The following is an 18,005-nucleotide window of genomic DNA, read 5'->3' as shown; positions in this document are numbered from 1 at the left end:
AAAATTGGATGAAACAAATGACGCAAAATATGGTGCAAAATGAGATGGGAAAAATGGAGACAAATCAAACGTAAATGTGGATGTAAAAAATGGTCCAAAAAAAGATGCAAAAATGGGCACAAAAATGGATGCAAAATTTGGTGCTAAATCAAATTCAACACATGGTGCAAAGATAGGCACCAAATCTGGTGCAAAAATAGAAGCAAAAACTAGTGTAAGACTAGATACAAAACCTGGCGTAAGACTAGATGCAAAAAATGACACAAAATGGATGCATAAAAAGACGTTAAATTGGATTCAAAATACAGTGTAAACTTGATGCAAATGATGGTGAAAAAATGGAAGCAAAGAATGACACAAAATAGGAAGCAAAAGAGAATGAAAAATAGATGCAAAAAATGACACAAAACTAGAAGCAAAACCTGTCATAAAATAAGATGCAAATCTTGGTTCAAAATTTGACGCAAAAAATGATGCATAGTTTGGTGTAAAAAATGATGCAAAATCTAGCGTGAAAAAGGATGCAAAATCAGGTGCAAAAAAGGACGCTTTAAAAATTGTACAATAGAGCCAGATTTAGCGCCAGGTTGCTCATCACAATTACAAAAAAAATGCACTAAAATCTGGCGCTAAATCTGGTTCAAATCGCTGGTTTTGTTGTAGTGAGAAGAACTATTTCCAAGCGAAGGAAAGGAAGGCACCAAAGGAGTTTCTAAGGAGACCTATGGTTTTTGCGGTTGCCGAAAAAAGGACTACCAGTTGTCGGAAGAAGTGTGAAGGAAGAGATCAAGGTGAAAAATAGAAGAAGGCATCATTGAAGGACAAAAGAAAGAGAGACTGTGTCTTGTTCGTGGAGGATCTACTTGTCAAGGGTATAGGGTTTTCCATTTGTCAATTGAAGTTTCAATAAGAGAAATTTGCAGAAGGGTTTTCCTCTCTAGGAGAGAGAGGTTTTCCCTTGGCAAAGATCCAACATATTATGTTCTTGTCTCTTTTGTTTTGTTAGCTATTTGATGAAGTAAAAAAAATACACACTAATAATAATAAGAAGATTGTGCTAATAATAAAATTAAAAATTACTTCACAAATTGTTATCATCGTTAGAAGAATCTCACTATAACCTAGATGCATTAGATTCTTCAACAACACATGTATGTCTCAATCTCCCAAGATACAAAGTAATCACCTATTCCATGCACCTAATCATCATCATCATTCATGATCAACAAAGTCCCTTCTCTGAGCCAATCAAATATTTTACCTATGTGCTTTCATCAATTCATTAATGTCAAGCACTTTTGTGTAATCCAATAGCATTATAAAATAAGCATATGGACAAAGAATGCAAAATACGAAATGTATGTATATTAAAAATGATCAATTTTAAAGAGCAATCCCCATTATCAGTAAATGCAATCCAAGCCAAATGATGATTGTCATGGATTTTGAAGTGGGTTGATTATCATGGATTTCCAAAGGGGTCTTTGTATAAAAACATGGTAATTAATATTTAAATTTATAGGAGTCACCTTTATCTGTCTTGATTTTTTGTAAATAGAAAAATTGGAATGACCAAATTCCCTTTATTCTTGGAAGCTCTGCAAATGCCTGGAAAGTAAAGATAATAGTCTAAAATATTTGTGTACATTTTTAAATAAGAAAGCTATGATCTTAGACATATTTTCCTACTCGACCAGTCTAGGATTTCCACGAATAAACAAATGAATAGTACAACCAAATTAGGTTGAATTCTAACATGAATTTTATTAGAAAATTGAAACCTAACATTGGACGGGACTTTCTGCTTTGCAACTCCCCTTGTTGTTCTAGAAAGTTATTAAGGGAGCAAGGTAAGGAATATATTTACTTTAATTTAGTGTTTCTTATGTAATTAATTTGCAACTAATTGTGATTTGTATAATGCATGGGAATGAATGGGGAATTAAATGAAAATATGGGTGAAAATAATTACAAATTTATTATAAATATTTGTCCAAACGAATTCAATCAAGAATCACGTATAATGAGGAAATTTTTGAGTTTTTGTGGAAGAGAAAGACCAAGTCGAAAGCCAAATTGATTTTCAAAATTATTTTTGTTTTTTCATTTAGTTAAGTAGTTAAGGGATAGTTACTCTAACAATTATTAAATTTTTTGTATAAAAACCCATGAATTCATTTGATAGAAGGGGAAACTTTTGAGGAGAAAAGAGACTTATGTATTAATGGTTTGAATTGACTTGTTGTATGGACCAATCATGATGCATGAAATCATATATTGATTCTATTTCATGGTTTACACAATTGACCTAATCTATAATGTTCCTAATGGAAAAATAATAGTAATTAAAATATACATGCACTAAGCTACAACAATAAGAAATTCACACATACATGTACAATCAATAAGCCACAAAATATGACTAGTAAAATTGAGTCGTTTTATTAATATGAATTTTGGAACTGAGTACAAATAGAGTGGAATGATGGAATTTGGAATTTCTTCTACAAGCATGCAAACCTGAAAATGTATCAACTAGCAACTCACACAACCCAAAAATTCTACTATAATTGTTACTAGAGGTGAAATATTGTTATTTGTGCCCTCAAAATTGCTCCAAAAATTCTGTAAAATTAATTGGATACTTATCTCACCCAAATCTACCAAATCCAGAAAAATCATTGGCTAGTTCTAGCATACTATTGTTTATGCTACAGAAGAATTGGAATTTCTGCCATCGAAACTGCTCAAAAAAATATGGAAATTTAACCCAAAGCTCCTCACACTAGACCCATAAAAGCCCAAAAATAGTTTTACTTAACTTTAAGCTAGGATCAAGCCCACCAAGTGATGTGAATTACCTAGTTTACCAATAATCGCATTGTTGAAGGAATGTTGATTTACAATGAAAATACTCCCCAAAAAATTCTGAAATTTTAACCACAGACTCCTTTCACTAAACCCATAAAAACCCAGAAAAATATTGGGCTAATTCTAGCTAACCTGGAAAGCCCCAAATAATGTGAAAATCCCCGACTACCTAGCTCTACATCGAACATGAAATTACATCAACAAATGATCCAAATATGCCTTTGTAAATAGCTAAAAATCACCTATAAAAATCTCCTCCATAAATAAATCCAATTCTGAGCTAACTCTAGCTAAATTTCCAACCTCGAACCCCTATGCAAATTCTACCTAATAACCCCAGGATAGGCTCCGAAAATAATAATTATGCCCAGAAATATACCATTATCTCAACCAAGTAAATTGGTGTCAATCACCTCCTCATGCAAAGAGAAAAACATCGGCAAATGCCTAGGACCCGAAAACGAATAAAGTTGCTCCATATTATCACTGTAATTCTTCTTCTATGCCCAGGTAGTGTGGATGGTTGAGGAAACTATCTGTAATTATCTCCAATGGAAGTCCTAAAGTAGACTCCCCAAGGCCTCACTAGGGAGACACTCAAAGTTCTCCAAAATGAGGGTGGAATTTCCAATTCGAATTCTTGTGTTAAAAAGAAGTTTTATTCTTGTGCTTAACAACCCTAAGAGAAGATCAAAGGTGAAATGTAATGGAAAAAATATTATCAACGAAAGATGAGTCTGCCCTCCTTTTATAATTTCTCACCATGCTTCTAGACTCCTTTTTTAATTATCATTTTATTGGTGGGGGTCATTTTCCACTAGGTGACGTTTTCCTCCATTTTAATAAAATAATAATTTCTCACCAATCTTGATTAAAATAATATTTTGCCTTCCTTCCTCCAATAAAATATTATTTTTCCACCATTCCATTAAACTAATATTTTTTGTCTTTTCTCACAAAATAATATTTCCCCTTTTTAATATTATAAAAAATTAGCAAAACCCTTCAGTAATTTTAGCATGCACAAAATTGGGGACATGATAATACTCCCTACCAATAATTTCTTGTCCTCAATCAAGATCACTACATATTATTGATCCACGAGTTGGTTGTTCTATTCCAAGGTCCAAATGTGCCACTAAAATACACTTCGTTATCATGCACCATCACATGAATAAATCCTATGTCACCGGGGTCCCAAACCATCCTGACCTTCCCTTGTGGAACATTCTTACATACTGGCGAAGTCCCCCATGTCATGAGTGAATCATTGAAACCCAATGGAAGATCTGAATGACCTTTACCTATATAAACCATCTCATTCCTAAGGGTAGTTGAATTGATGAATCCTATGATTCCCAGACCCCATGTTAATCTCAAAAGGGTGACACCATGTTGTTGTTGCACCACTCTGATCATGATTATCTTCCCATTGTGCACAAGCTATATCCTCCTCTCTTCGAACTTGATGGAAAAATATCTAAGGAGTGCAAACACATTTGGCCTAGGCAACTCCATGATGTCAAGGCCTAGCCATTTAACACTAACCCTAATATGACACAGTGAGAAGAGAAGCAAGCCCTACCATTTGACGAAGGCCTCAACGCTCCCACATATGTGAAACGAAGAGTGAGTTGGGTCACTCTTTACCCTAATGATTCTCGTCATGAACTAAAGTGGCCAATCAACCAACCAAATCCCCAAATCCCATAGATATATCAGTTGCAGCATATTCTTGAGAGCTATTGGCACCAACCCTTACCCTAGAGTAAGGTCATGTAATAAATGTATGGACTCCCTATTCTTGCCACACTACACTGCGAGATATGTTATCTTGTCTCATGTAGGTATTGCAAAATATTTTCTAGAGTCTAAACATCCACCTACAAGAAGGTTCCACTAACTATTGTATATGATCTTGAGATATCTTAGATTACCTCTCCCAAAAGGTGTCATACATCTCCCTAAGTGTGGGCTCAAGGGTGGAGCACATGCTACCTCTAGTGAAGATCGAACCATCCCCAAACTTGCACCTTCCAACTTGTGCTTTGACCATATGCCACTATTGGAAATCCTCTCTCCTCATGCACCATGTCTCGTCCAACTATCTCAGATGAATCTCCTAAGTCATGTTTCTCGTGATGAAATCATCAAGAGACAATGCCCAATTCCCCTGTATCAGAGCACAATGTTGAAGAGTGATAAGTGTGTGGGCCCTAATGGGTATATGCAATAACGCATGTGGAAACTCACGGTCAACCCTTTGACCAACCCATTCTCTAAGCCTAAGAGTTCCAAACCCAAGAGTATTCTGGTTATTCCCCTAAAGGGATCTCTTTGGAGATAACACTCCAACAACCCGTTATGAATCATCATACTCTATTGTACACGAACATGTACTCTTACACTCCTATGCATAGCATTGAACTTCGCGGCACAACTAAATGCCCCACTTGATACCAACTCTCATTGCAGTACCACCATAAACCATCAAACATCCCTCATGTGTCAGTGCATCCACCACCCTTCTAGCAATCCCTCCATGATGCGAGCTACATCTCCACATCTGTCCTAAAATACCTGAGTGGCTTGACTCCTCACATGCTAACATGAATGATACTATTGTTCCTATCCTTAGTAGCTTCAGTGTCCAAAATATACTAATGAGTGAGCATCGCCTCCTTGTAATGATTTGCCTAGTGGCCTCCTGATGCATCCCCCTCTAACAAGCTCTTTCTAGAGGATGTTACTCATCTTATGACTCTATGCACAACCAACATGCCCAAATAACTCATCGAGTATACAGCTCCCCTGTTAATCCAACTTGTCACTAACGTTGTCTGAGATCCTAAAGTGTGTGTTCGGTTATTCATCGAATATATCATATTGCCAATAGCTTCACTAGCCAAATCTATTATGTGGTGGGGAATCCCACCTAGATCCAAAAATACATCACCCTCCGTCTCTAATGTATGGTAGGAGACCCCACCTGAATCCCAATGCCAACCTGGGCCTCCAATTCCCCAATGTTTGGGTGCTCTTGTTGAGCTTCACTCCCAACTACAACCATCCACATATATCCAAACCCACTCCATCGAGTACCAACTCAGAAACTCTTTCCATCCAACCCTAGAGAGGGCTTGAATGCATGAACTCTTTTACACATAACTATCCCTCCATCCTATGAATGTTGCACCCTACGTAACTCATGTCACCACATCTCACTAGTTGGATCACAACATAAAATCTGTTAAGGAGACTCTAATTCTCCCTCTCCATTGTGTAGAGGAAACCCTCTAGTGCTACAAGCCCCATCTATTTATGTCTTAAGAGGGATGCTATGGCACTCCAACATACACCCCTCTAGCTACATCGTTAGGGACCTCAATTATTCCCCAATGCGAGTCATCTGAACCACTAACTTGACACAAACCACTCTCATGCCATCCATCCCCTCATTTAGCTACAGAATGGTCTCTTGGACTATCATGACTTTTTTCAATGTTAGAAGGTCGACATAGAGCCATTGAAACTATTGTGGGTAATTATCAACTGTAAGCTTGGTCACATCTTTGGATACCTATGTGTCTCTAGGCACCTCATCAATGGTGAATATCTCTCCCAGCACCTCATCAATGATGGATACTTATATGTATCCTGGCACCTCATCAACCTGTTGTGGTTGGCCATCATCTAGAAACCCAGTCATAGATCTGGGTACCTCCTCAATGGATGGCCCTACAAGTGTATGCTCAATTGTCTCCACCATTGTGTCAACTAGAGATATCAAAGGAGTATCCCACAAGGGTGACTCCTTCATCACTCTGGGAATATCTATGTGCTCCTCCTGTGTGTCATTAGCCCCATTCTCAACCTCCTCTTCATGCTCTTGATATCTAAAGCTAGGTCTCCACAAGCAAGACTGCCTCCTAGTCTCATCCTCTAACTATCCTTGTCATGTCCACTCTCTTCGAGGAGGTTAGGTGCCTTAATTCTATTGACTATCACCACATGTTGTAAATGGTTTCACCTCTGTGGCATGCTTAATTCTAGGGTCTCTATCTTAATGATGAGGATGGATCTAGTTTATCCCCTTAAGGCTACTCAATTAGGTCCATAATTCTTTTAGTTTCTCACCGTTTTCTTTTAGTATATCATCATTTTTGTTGAGAATCTCATTGTTTCATCCATGATCCTCTATGTACTACGTCTTTCTTGCATCACTAGAATGTCCACAGTTTCACCATTCACTATGCATTTATTCCTACACCTCCATGACCTTGCTAACCTCCCCACAACTAGCGAAGATCATGCTCTGCTACCAATGTAATGTTCCTAATGGAAAAATAACAGTAAATAACATAATCATGCATTAAGCTACAACAATAACTAATTCACACATGCATGTACAATCAATATACCATAGAATATGAGCAATAAATCCGAGCCATTTTATGAATATCAGTGTTGGAATTGAGTAAAAATAGAGTGGAATGATGGAATTTGGGATTGCTTCTACAAGCATGTAATCTTGAAAATGGCTCAACTCGTAACTCACACTACCCTGAAGTTCTACTACTGTCGCGATTGGAGGTGAAATGTGATTTTTAACCTCAAATCTACTCCAAAAATTATGCAAAATTAACTGGAGGCTTCTCTCACCCAAATCTACCCACCCAAGAAAACTATTGGGCTAATTCCAGCTAATCTGGAAAGTCCCAAAAAGTGTGAATTACCCATAAAATATTGTTGTTGTCGCTAATGTTGTTAGAGAAAAACTGGAATTTCTTCCCTTGAAACTACTCTAAAAATTATGAAAATTCAACCCATATCTCCTCACACCACACCCATAAAAACCCAAAAATGGATTGGCTTAACTCGAAACTAAGTTAGGGCCCACCAAGTGGGGTGAATTACCCAGTTTTCCAATAAAACGTATTGTGAAAGGAATGTTGATTTATAGCCCGAATACTACCTGGAAAATTCAGAAAATTTAGCCAAGGACTCCTCTCACAAAACCCAGAAAAATTAAGAAAAAACTTGAGCTAATTCCACCCAACCTCGAATTCTTCAAATAGTGTTAAAATCCAAGACTACCTAGTGTTATGTCCAGCAAGAAATTACCTCACAAAATGATCCAAATCCACTGCTAGAAATAGTTGAAAATCACCTACAAAATCCTCCTCCATAAATAGATCCAATTCCTAGCCAACTCCAACGAAATTTCCAACCACAAACACCTGCATATATTCTACCTAATAACCCTAGTGCAAGCTCAAAAAAGAAGAATTCAACCCAACAATATACCACTATCTCAGCTAAGTAAATTGGTGCCAACCTCGTCCTAGAACCTACAAACAAAGAAAGTTTCTCCAAATCATCACTCTAGTTCTCCTTCTATGCCCGAGTAGTGTGAATGGCTAAGGAAAATATCTACAATTATCTCCAATGGAAGTCCCGAAATAGACTCCCCAAGGCCTCACTAAGGAGACACTCGAAGTTCTCTAAAATGTGGGTGAAATTTTTTCTTGGAACTCCTGTGCTAAACAACACTTTTCTTCTTGTGGTAAACAACCCCAAGAGAAGATGAAATGTGAAATGTGATAGAAAAATGATGATAAACAAATGAGTCCATCCTCCCTTTATAATTTATCCACATGATTCTAGGCTCCCTTTTTAATTATTATTTTATTGGTAGGGACGATTTTCCACTAGGTTATATTTCCTTGCGACAATCCCAACCATAGTTCCCTCATAATATGTAATGCAAATAGTTTTCAAAAAAACAATATAATAAAGATAAGGTCTAAGTGAGAGACACAGATTCTAGGGATTGTTTGGTTACTTGCTTGGGATGTTAAGTTTCCTTGTTGCAGGAAAAATCTGAGTTTGTTATAACAAACATTAAATGTTGTTTGGTGCAAATTTGAGGGCCTAGTACTTTCAGAATTAATGGAATTGCAAGAGAAGTGTGTGGACCTCACTTCTTTTGAAAACATTACAAGGAAGTAAGGACAACGGAAGAAAAATCACTGCGCGGGAATAGAATCACAAATTAGGGAGGGAATTCAAGGAATGCTCATTTAGGTACAAGCAAGGAGGGGAGGAGGATAGGAGGGAAAACATGAAGGAGAGGAGTAGAGTCATTGAAACTATTGTGGGTGGTTATCAACTGTAAGATTGGTCACAACTTTGGATACCTATGTGTCTCCAGGAACCTCATCAATGGTGAATATCTCTCCCAACACCACATCAATGATGGATACTTCTATGTTTCTTGGCACCTCATCAACTTGCCGTGGGTGGCGATCATCTAGAAACTCAGTCATAGATCTGGGTACCTCCTCAACGGATGACCCCATAGGTGTATGCTCAATTGTCTCCTCCAATGTGTCAACTAGAGATATCAAAGGAGTGTCCCTCAAGGGTGACTCCTTCATCACTCTGGGAATATCTATGTGCTCCTCCTGTGTGTCATTAGCCCCATTCTCAACCTCCTCTTCATGCTCTTGATATCTAAAGCTAGGTCTCCACAAGAAGAACTACCTCCTAGTCTCATCCTCTAACTATCCGTGTCAGGTCCACTCTCTCTTAGGAGGTTGGTTGCCTTGATTCTATCAACTATCACCACATGTTGTAAATGGTTTCACCTTTGTGGCATGCTTAATTCTAGGGTCTCTATCTTAATGATGAGGATGGATCTATTTTATCCCCTTAATGCTACTTAATTAGGTCCATAATTCTTTTAGTTTCTCATTGTTTTCTTTTAGTATATCATCATTTTTGTTGAGAATCTCATTGTTTCATCCATGATCCTTTGTGTACTACATCTTTCTTGCATCACTAGAATGTCCATCATTTCACCATTCACTATGCATGTATGCCTACACCTCCATGATCTTGTTAACCTCCCCACAAATAGCGAAGATCATCCTCTAATACCAATGTAATGTTCCTAATGGAAAAATAATAGTAAATACCATAATCATACACTAAACTACAACAATAACTAATTTACACATGCATGTACAATCAATATGCCACAGAATATGAGCAATAAATCTGAGCCATTTTATTAATATCAGTGTTGGAACTGAGTAAAATAAGAGTGGAATGATGGAATTTGGGATTGCTTCTACAATCATGTAATCTCGAAAATGGCTCAACTCGTAACTAACACTACCTTGAAGTTCTACTACTGTTGCGGTTGGAGGTGAAATGTGATTTTTGACCTCAAATCTGCTCCAAAATTTTTGCAAAATTAATCGGAGGCTTCTCTCACCCAAATCTACCAACCCAAGAAAACTATTGGGCTAATTCTAGCTAATCTAGAAAGTCCCAAAAAGTGTGAATTACCCATAAAATATTGTTGTTATCGCTATTGTTCTTGGAAAAGAACTGGAATTTCTTCCCTCGAAAATGCTCTAAAAATTATGAAAATTTAACCCAGAGCTCCTCACACCACACCCATAAAAACCCAAAAATGGATTGGCTTAACTCAAAGCTAAGATAGGGCCCACTGAGTGGGTTTAATTACCTAGTTTACCAATAAAACACATTGTTGAAGGAATGCTGATTTACAGCCTAAATAATACCTGGAAAATTCAAAACTTTTAACCAAGGACTCCTCTCACAAAAGCTAGAAAAACCAAGAAAAAACTTGGGCTACTTCCACCTAACTTGGAATTCTCCATATAGTGTTAAAATCCGAGACCACCTAGTGTTATGTCCAAGAGGAAATTACCTCAGCAAATGATCCAAATCCACCTCTAGAAATAACTTAAAATCACTTGCAAAATCATCCTCCATAAATAGATCCAATTCCCAGCCAACTCTAGCGAAATTTCCAACCACAAACACCTGCACATATTCTGCATAATAACCCTAGTGCAATCTCAAAAAATAAGAATTCAACCCAACAATATACCACTATCACAGCTAAGTAAATTAGTGCCAACCTTGTCCTCGTGCTAAGAGATTTTTTTTTGTAAATGCCCAGAACCTACAAACAAAGAAAGTTTCTCCAAATCATCACTCTAGTTCTCCTTCTGTGCCCAAGTAGTGTGAATAGCTAAGGGAAATATCTACAATTATCTCCAATGGAAGTCCCGAAATGGACTCCCCAAGGCCTCACTAAGGAGGCACTCGAAGTTCTCTGAAATCAGGGTGAATTGTTTTCTTGGAATTCCTGTGCTAAACAACACTTTTTTTCTTGTGGTAAACAACCCCAAGTGAAGATGAAATGTGAAATGTAATAGAAAAATCATGATCAACAAATGAGTCCAACCTCCTTTTATAATTTATCCCCGTGATTCTAGGCTCCCCTTTTAATTATTATTTTACTGGTAGGGGCCATTTTCCACTTGGTTATCTTTCCTTGTGACAACCCCAACCATAGTTCCCTCATAATATGTAATGCAAATATTTTGAAAAAAAAAATATAATAAAGATAAGGTCTAAGTGAGAGACACAGATTCTAGGGATTGTTTGGTTACTTTCTTGGGATGTTAAGTTTCCTTTTTGCAGGAAAAACCTGAGTTGGTTATAACAACCATTAAATGTTGTTTGGTGCAAATTTGAGGGCCTAGTACTTTCAGAATTAATGGAATTGCAAGAGAAGTGTGTGCACCTCGGTTCTTTAGAAAACATTACAAGGAAGGAAGGACAATGAAAATTATTGGAAAAGACAACAGAAGAAAAATCGTTGCATAGGAATAGAATAAAAAATTAGCGTGGGCATTCAAGGAATGCTCATTTAGGTACAAGAAAAGAGGGGAGGAGGATAGGAGGGAAACCATGAAAGAGAGGAGGAACTCATCTTTGGAGCACAATGAGTGAAATTGGAAGCATATTGGGGTCTATTGCTAGGTTCTAGGAGGAGATGATTCAATTTCGGTTGAGCAATAGGAGCACAACCAAACTTCCTTCAAGTGTGGTTTAATCTCAGGGTTCCTTGGGGGGTTGGAGGGTGTAGATGGTGTTATTTGGATTCCCTTGATAGCTTAGGGTAGAGTCTAGGCCTTATATTCTTCATAAGAAACCCCTGGTGTTTCATTTTCTTGTTTTTCATATAGTTCATGGTCGTAAGTTATGGATTCCCTTCATTGGGTAGAACTATTATGTTGCATGCTTCTAAGGTGGAGGTGAAACCTGTAGATTCCCTAGCATATGTGTGGTTGTTGGATAGTTGTAGGCTAGAGGGAGAAAGCCTCTGGATTCCCTATGCATTGGTTGATTGTTGAATAGTTGGTGGGTGGGGCTAGAAGGAATCTTGGAGTCCTTGTTCAGTTCACAGTTGGTGTATATTCCCTTCAGCAAGACCATTTCAGTCTCTCAAATATGGCTCGGGGGTAATAGCTACAAGTTATAATTGGTTGCAACCATCTATGGTTGGGAGAAGAGTCATAGTGCCTGACTTAGTTTCCCTAAAATTTTATAATATAAATGCTCTTTTGTATTTGTTTAAATGATAATGAATGTTTGTTTCATTTCTGGTTTGAAATTGTGTTGTAGAGCAATATTCATGACTAATTTTTTTATATTATGACAATGAATAGTATATTTTTCAATTCCCTTACATGATAACAAGGATTATGTTGCATTTCTGGGATTGAAATGGTGTGTTGTATGAAATTTTTGATTGTGTTGATTAATAGAACATAAACAAATAACATAGTGTGAAAAGTTTAAAGGCATGGAAACTATCTATAACAATCTAAACAAAATAATGACAATGATTGACACAAGGACTTTCTCTATCAAAATATAATCGTTACATGAAGGAAAATATTGTGTTGATAGGGCCTACATGTTGTTTGTTGAAGGTGTTGGTCACTAGCCCTTGATGTTGTTGCAGTGCATTGTAATGATGTTGGGGTAATTCCTCCTTAGTTAAATTAAGGACCTGTGATCTTACATAAGGGGCTTCTTTAGCTTGTTGTGATAAATTCCCTGGTGTTGGGATACATTGTTCACTTGTCCATGATTTGGTCCTAGGATCTATGTGCACTCGTGAGTAGGGAACGACCTCGTAAGAGGGATCGACTTGTTTCATATTATCATATTTTTGGTAAGATGCATTTCTGCCCTAATTGCAATAATTTGGAACCTTCTTAGGAAAAGCCATCTCTTGTGTAACAACTTATCACTAAGGTTTTGTGGCAGCTCTTTGCTTGAATGGTTGGTAACAACCATGTTGTTCGAGCTGATAATGGTTTGTGCATCCCTGCTAATAGCCAAATTCCCATGAAACCCTTAATATGTGTCATAGTCTTGCTTGTAGGGTTGTCATGAATCATAGGGTGCACCTTAGCATGTCGCAAGAGAGTTATAGGTTGTTCAAGGGTCCAAAAGTTCTTAGTTGGGGCAGCCAAAAGGTCACCAATGCAGTCATGCTTGGAATTCCCTATCAAATAGTGAATACCTAAAGTTTGAGAACTTATCCATGGTGCTCTTTCCCATAAGGCTCATGCCTACATTCAGACATAGAAGAGGTAATTCCTTTGAGGAGGGATTATCTCCTCGTGGCATTCATGGCACCCCACGAACCTCTTGGATTTGGGAAGAGTGACTCTAGCCTAAGCTCAGGAGGGATAACACCGTAAGTGTTTAGTAGACTGTGCTAGCCATGAATGATTGTTGGTACAAGTCTAGATTCTTATAGATTCAGTGGGACCAAGCCATGATCAAAGCCTCATTTTAGTGGTGAAGAATGCAGAGGGGGAGAATGACTTCATGAAAAACCATTGAATTCAAGATTGAGTAAACCACTCTTTTCTTGGCTTAACTTACCTACGTAAACCATTGAGTGGTTCTGCTGAAGGCAATGTTGTGTGAAGTCAAGTAGAGGCCTTGTCTTATAGAATTGTTTAGATAAAACTTATCCAATTGGTCTAATAAAATATCATTGTGAAAACCCTACAGTGCATGCCTAGATCTCGTCTTATTGCAATCGGATGAATGGAGGGGTGATGTAGCCTGGAGACCACATATTGAAAGATTTTAATTATTAATGCAAAGGAGCGACAAAGTTGACAGGGCACGGGGATAGCTAGGCCTATAGGGTAGAGGTAGAGAGCCTTTGCATTGGCTAAAAATGGAGCACACATGATAGCTCATCCCTGGCGATTATATCCCATAAGCTCGAAGGGGAAGCTTCCTTCGAAGGAGAAGAAGGACATGGAGCTAAGATATGTGGTTGCCATGTGCTCCTGGCTGTAAGAACATTGGTGCAAGGAAACGCCAAAGATAATTCAACCCTTAAGAGTTACCTAAAGCTTGAATAAGGAGTTGGGAGGGAAAGTTTGAGATGACTCAATGCGGACTGTCATGGTAGGAAAAGACCGTGGACCAACAGGAAATGAGGCTACACAAAGGAGTGGCCCACCTGGACCCATAATCATGAAAGCTATTTTTGGAAGGAATAAAATAAGGTACGCTAGGAACGAGCGGGATGGCATGGGTCTGGGCCATGTTGGTAGATGCGTGAGCCTAGTAGTTTTGCTATTGGCTGAAAGGTGGACCCACCTGATAGGTCATCCTAGTGTATTGACCCTAGAGTGTTTCAAGGGAACATGCAAATAGGGAAGTGGTGTGAAAAGACAACGGATTGCTGTGGTAGTTGAGTCAGAGTGGAAGACCAATGAAGAAAAAGTGACATGTCCCAAGCGATTAAATGGTTTCAAAAGAATTAAAAGACTGGGGCCCCACCTCAATTAGACAATGGAGATCACTGGGATTTAACGACAGAGGTGGTTTTACACACACTCCCTTGTGACATTACCGGGGGGGGGGGTGTGGTGGCACAATTAATATTGTTCTTTGAATGATCAGAGGCATTATGGATAGTCGGATGGGGATTCTGGAACCTTAGGCTAGAACCATGATTGTGACGGGGCGTCTGTTGGTTAACAGTCGTACACATCGACCTATCACAAACCATCTGATGGTTGTCAATCTCCCCGCTCATTGTCTGATCTCGAGTTCGTGGACAGTGGGGACCACTAGGGTGTAGCGATAGGGTGTGGTATATATATATATACATATATATAGCAACATAAGAGGAATTGGATTAGCAATAACCATCCCACCGAGGTAAGTGGGGTGTGTTACATGCCTCCATTTTAATAAAATAATAATTTTCCACCATTCTCCATTAAAATAATACTTTTTTCCTTTTCTCACAAAATAATATTTTCTCCTTTTTAATATTATAAAAAATTAGCAAACCTCCCTAGTCATTTTAGCATGCACAAAATTAGGGAAAATATATGATCAATTGTTTAAATCATTTCTCCTTGCCTGATTTATTTTCCTCTCTGATATAAATACTCTTTGAGAAATACAAATCAATATATTTGCATGATTTGTTTTCCAATGGAATTTCAAACACCTGATGTTGGTAATTTGATGCATATCAACAATTTAATTAATGACATTCTTAATATTAAGGTGTTGTAGCAAATAAAGGACTCATCAATGATTTGATATTCATATTATCCGAAGACAATCACGTTCTTCATACTTGTCTTTTGTAGGGTGAGTGGAATATAGTAATACTTGATATTTTTGCTATTTCATAACCTTCATTATGATGAATTATCAGTAATAACTAACATTTCATTTATTTTTATTGTTATATTCATTTCTAATTTGTGTTTTGTCATTTTTATCATTGAATAGTTAAGGTTCTAATTATAATAATTGATCTTTTATTTATTTATTCTCTTTCATTTATAATTTGGTCTTTCTATTTTATTTCAAAAAATATATATTTAGTTAACATTAGACACAGGAATACCCCCTAAGGTGGAGGAAGACCAACCGTTTAAACCTAAAGAGGGAGGAATTTCATACTCATTGAATGTGTTCTTGGGTTGCTCTTAGTTACTAGAATAATCTAGGAACCAATATTCTTTTGTCGTTGTCGCTAGAGATCGAAGGGATAAGATTTCATTTTCTTGGTAACTCAATAACTGTTAAGTTTATGACCTATTGGTGGATAGGGTTATAAAAATAAATGTTTTAAAGGTTTCAAGAAAATCCTTCTTGGTTTAACAGTTCACCTAGAAACTCCTTGGTTGCTTAAATGACGTTTTCTTGTGCTTCTATATCCAAATGATTTACTCCACTTAATTTCTGTAATATTCCAAGATTTCCAATTGAAATGCCAGATATAGATGTGTGTGATGCCTACCTGTCCCACTTGCAAGAAGATAAGGATGATGATCTAGTTCAACATATCATTGAGTTCCGTGACTGGATTCCCAAGATTGTGGTATGTCATGAGGATGTACTCATGAAATTGTTCATGATGTCATTGGAGGGTAACGCATGACAATGGTATAGGAGACTTCCTCCTGGAATTTTTTTTTTTAAGATATCTTCATGCGATTTTTTTATGAAAAATATAGAATTATATATTCCTCTAAATTACTTCTTAAATATTGTTGCCATGAACATTGTAATAAATCTAACATAGGGTTTCAAGAAAGTGAATCTTGTGTTAATGACGAAGTTGAATGCTGGCAAGATGAATCTAATGATTCTAATGAAATACGTTTACCCTATGAATATTTAACTGAACAATGCATTATATCTAGTTTTGACTGCCATGATAAACCTAAAGAACTTAATGATACAATGGCTAATGTTGAATCTTGTTTTTAGTTATTTAGTTTCGCTAATCATTATAATGATAAAGTTGTGAAGCTAGAAATGTTGAGGAATGGATTATGTCTACAACCACATCAACACTATACTTTCACGATTATGCACATCAATCATCAACCATGACACACTCTTTTCAAAAAAATAAACATGTGACAGTGTTTTCAGTAATTGTGATATAGATCCTTACAACATTTTGTTGATTATTTTAAGTCGCCCATATCCGATAAGTATGATGATCAGTGATTAACCTTCTATCTTAATCATCAAAGAGGACGTGATTTAGATGCATGTTCTCGTTTTACATTTATGGCATAATTATGAATCTTTTCATATTGATAAACCTAAGGAGATAATTGGTTTAATATCCTTCCATAATAATGAATTTATTTACGATAATTACATTATACATCATACAGACTATGTGTCTAATCTCAGGGTTGTTCATGAGTTAAATTTCATGGTTATTATTTTATTTTTGAATTATATTATGACTAACCCTATCACCCTAGAGGACAAACATGGGGAAGAAACATGCAAATAATTATTTTCATGAATAAGTTACTGACATTTCAGGGTCTTATCCATTAGAAGTTTGTACAAGGGTATAACATTTCATTGAACAATGGATAAGTGCATATTTTGAAAAAATTTCTTCAAATTATCAATCAAACATATTTGAAGAAGCCTTGGTAAACAAATTCTTCCCCTTTATATTTTGACAATTGAGTATATTACTATTTTTTACAAGTATGAAGCCCAAAAAAAGGAACCATACAGCTGGTAAGCTTTTAACCTAGTTACCTTGGCTTTATGATTTCTTTGAAAAAATTTGCTATTAAAACACACATCTATATAAATTAATTTAGATAAATAAACCTTTACAACTTCGATTAATGTTGTTAAGTTTAGAACGATTAAACATGGAATCTTTACATCTTAAAGAACCATTTGTGATCACAACGAGAATGAAATGTGAATTTATGATCATTTAGTATATTCTATATCGATGAGTTTAGAGCACATATTTAAATACCATGTTTATGTATGAAGGTTCATGGATAATTATTTTCCCAAAGGGCTTAGACCTTATCTTTTAATAATTCCAAACTTCATACTTGAAGCATTTTCTTTGAACACATCCTTATTTTCACTACTCACACATAAAAATCTTGAGGAATTGCATTACATTATGAGTAATAAACCTATAAACACAAGGTTTCACCTTCACAAAACCAAATATTGAAACATCTTTTGAACTAGTTAGTTACATTCACACTTCATGCATGAGACCTTCCATAATCATTTTACTATTTATGACTACTTGAAACTAATCCTTTTTCACAATGAGGAAAGTAGATAACTCTATTGGGGCTATGCACACTCGTTGGTAGCAAAGCAACATCTATTGGACTAGGTCACCCTAGTGCAGAATCATCCCATTAGTTGCTTCAAAATGGGGACTG

Source organism: Pinus tabuliformis, chromosome 8 (assembly GCF_031772625.1).
Source record: "Pinus tabuliformis cultivar Carrire ecotype Pingquan chromosome 8, CPIR1, whole genome shotgun sequence".
In the NCBI taxonomy this organism is placed as follows: Eukaryota; Viridiplantae; Streptophyta; class Pinopsida; order Pinales; family Pinaceae; genus Pinus; species Pinus tabuliformis.
The sequence above is the reverse complement of the archived record's forward strand: the minus strand, read 5'-3'. Positions refer to the sequence as shown.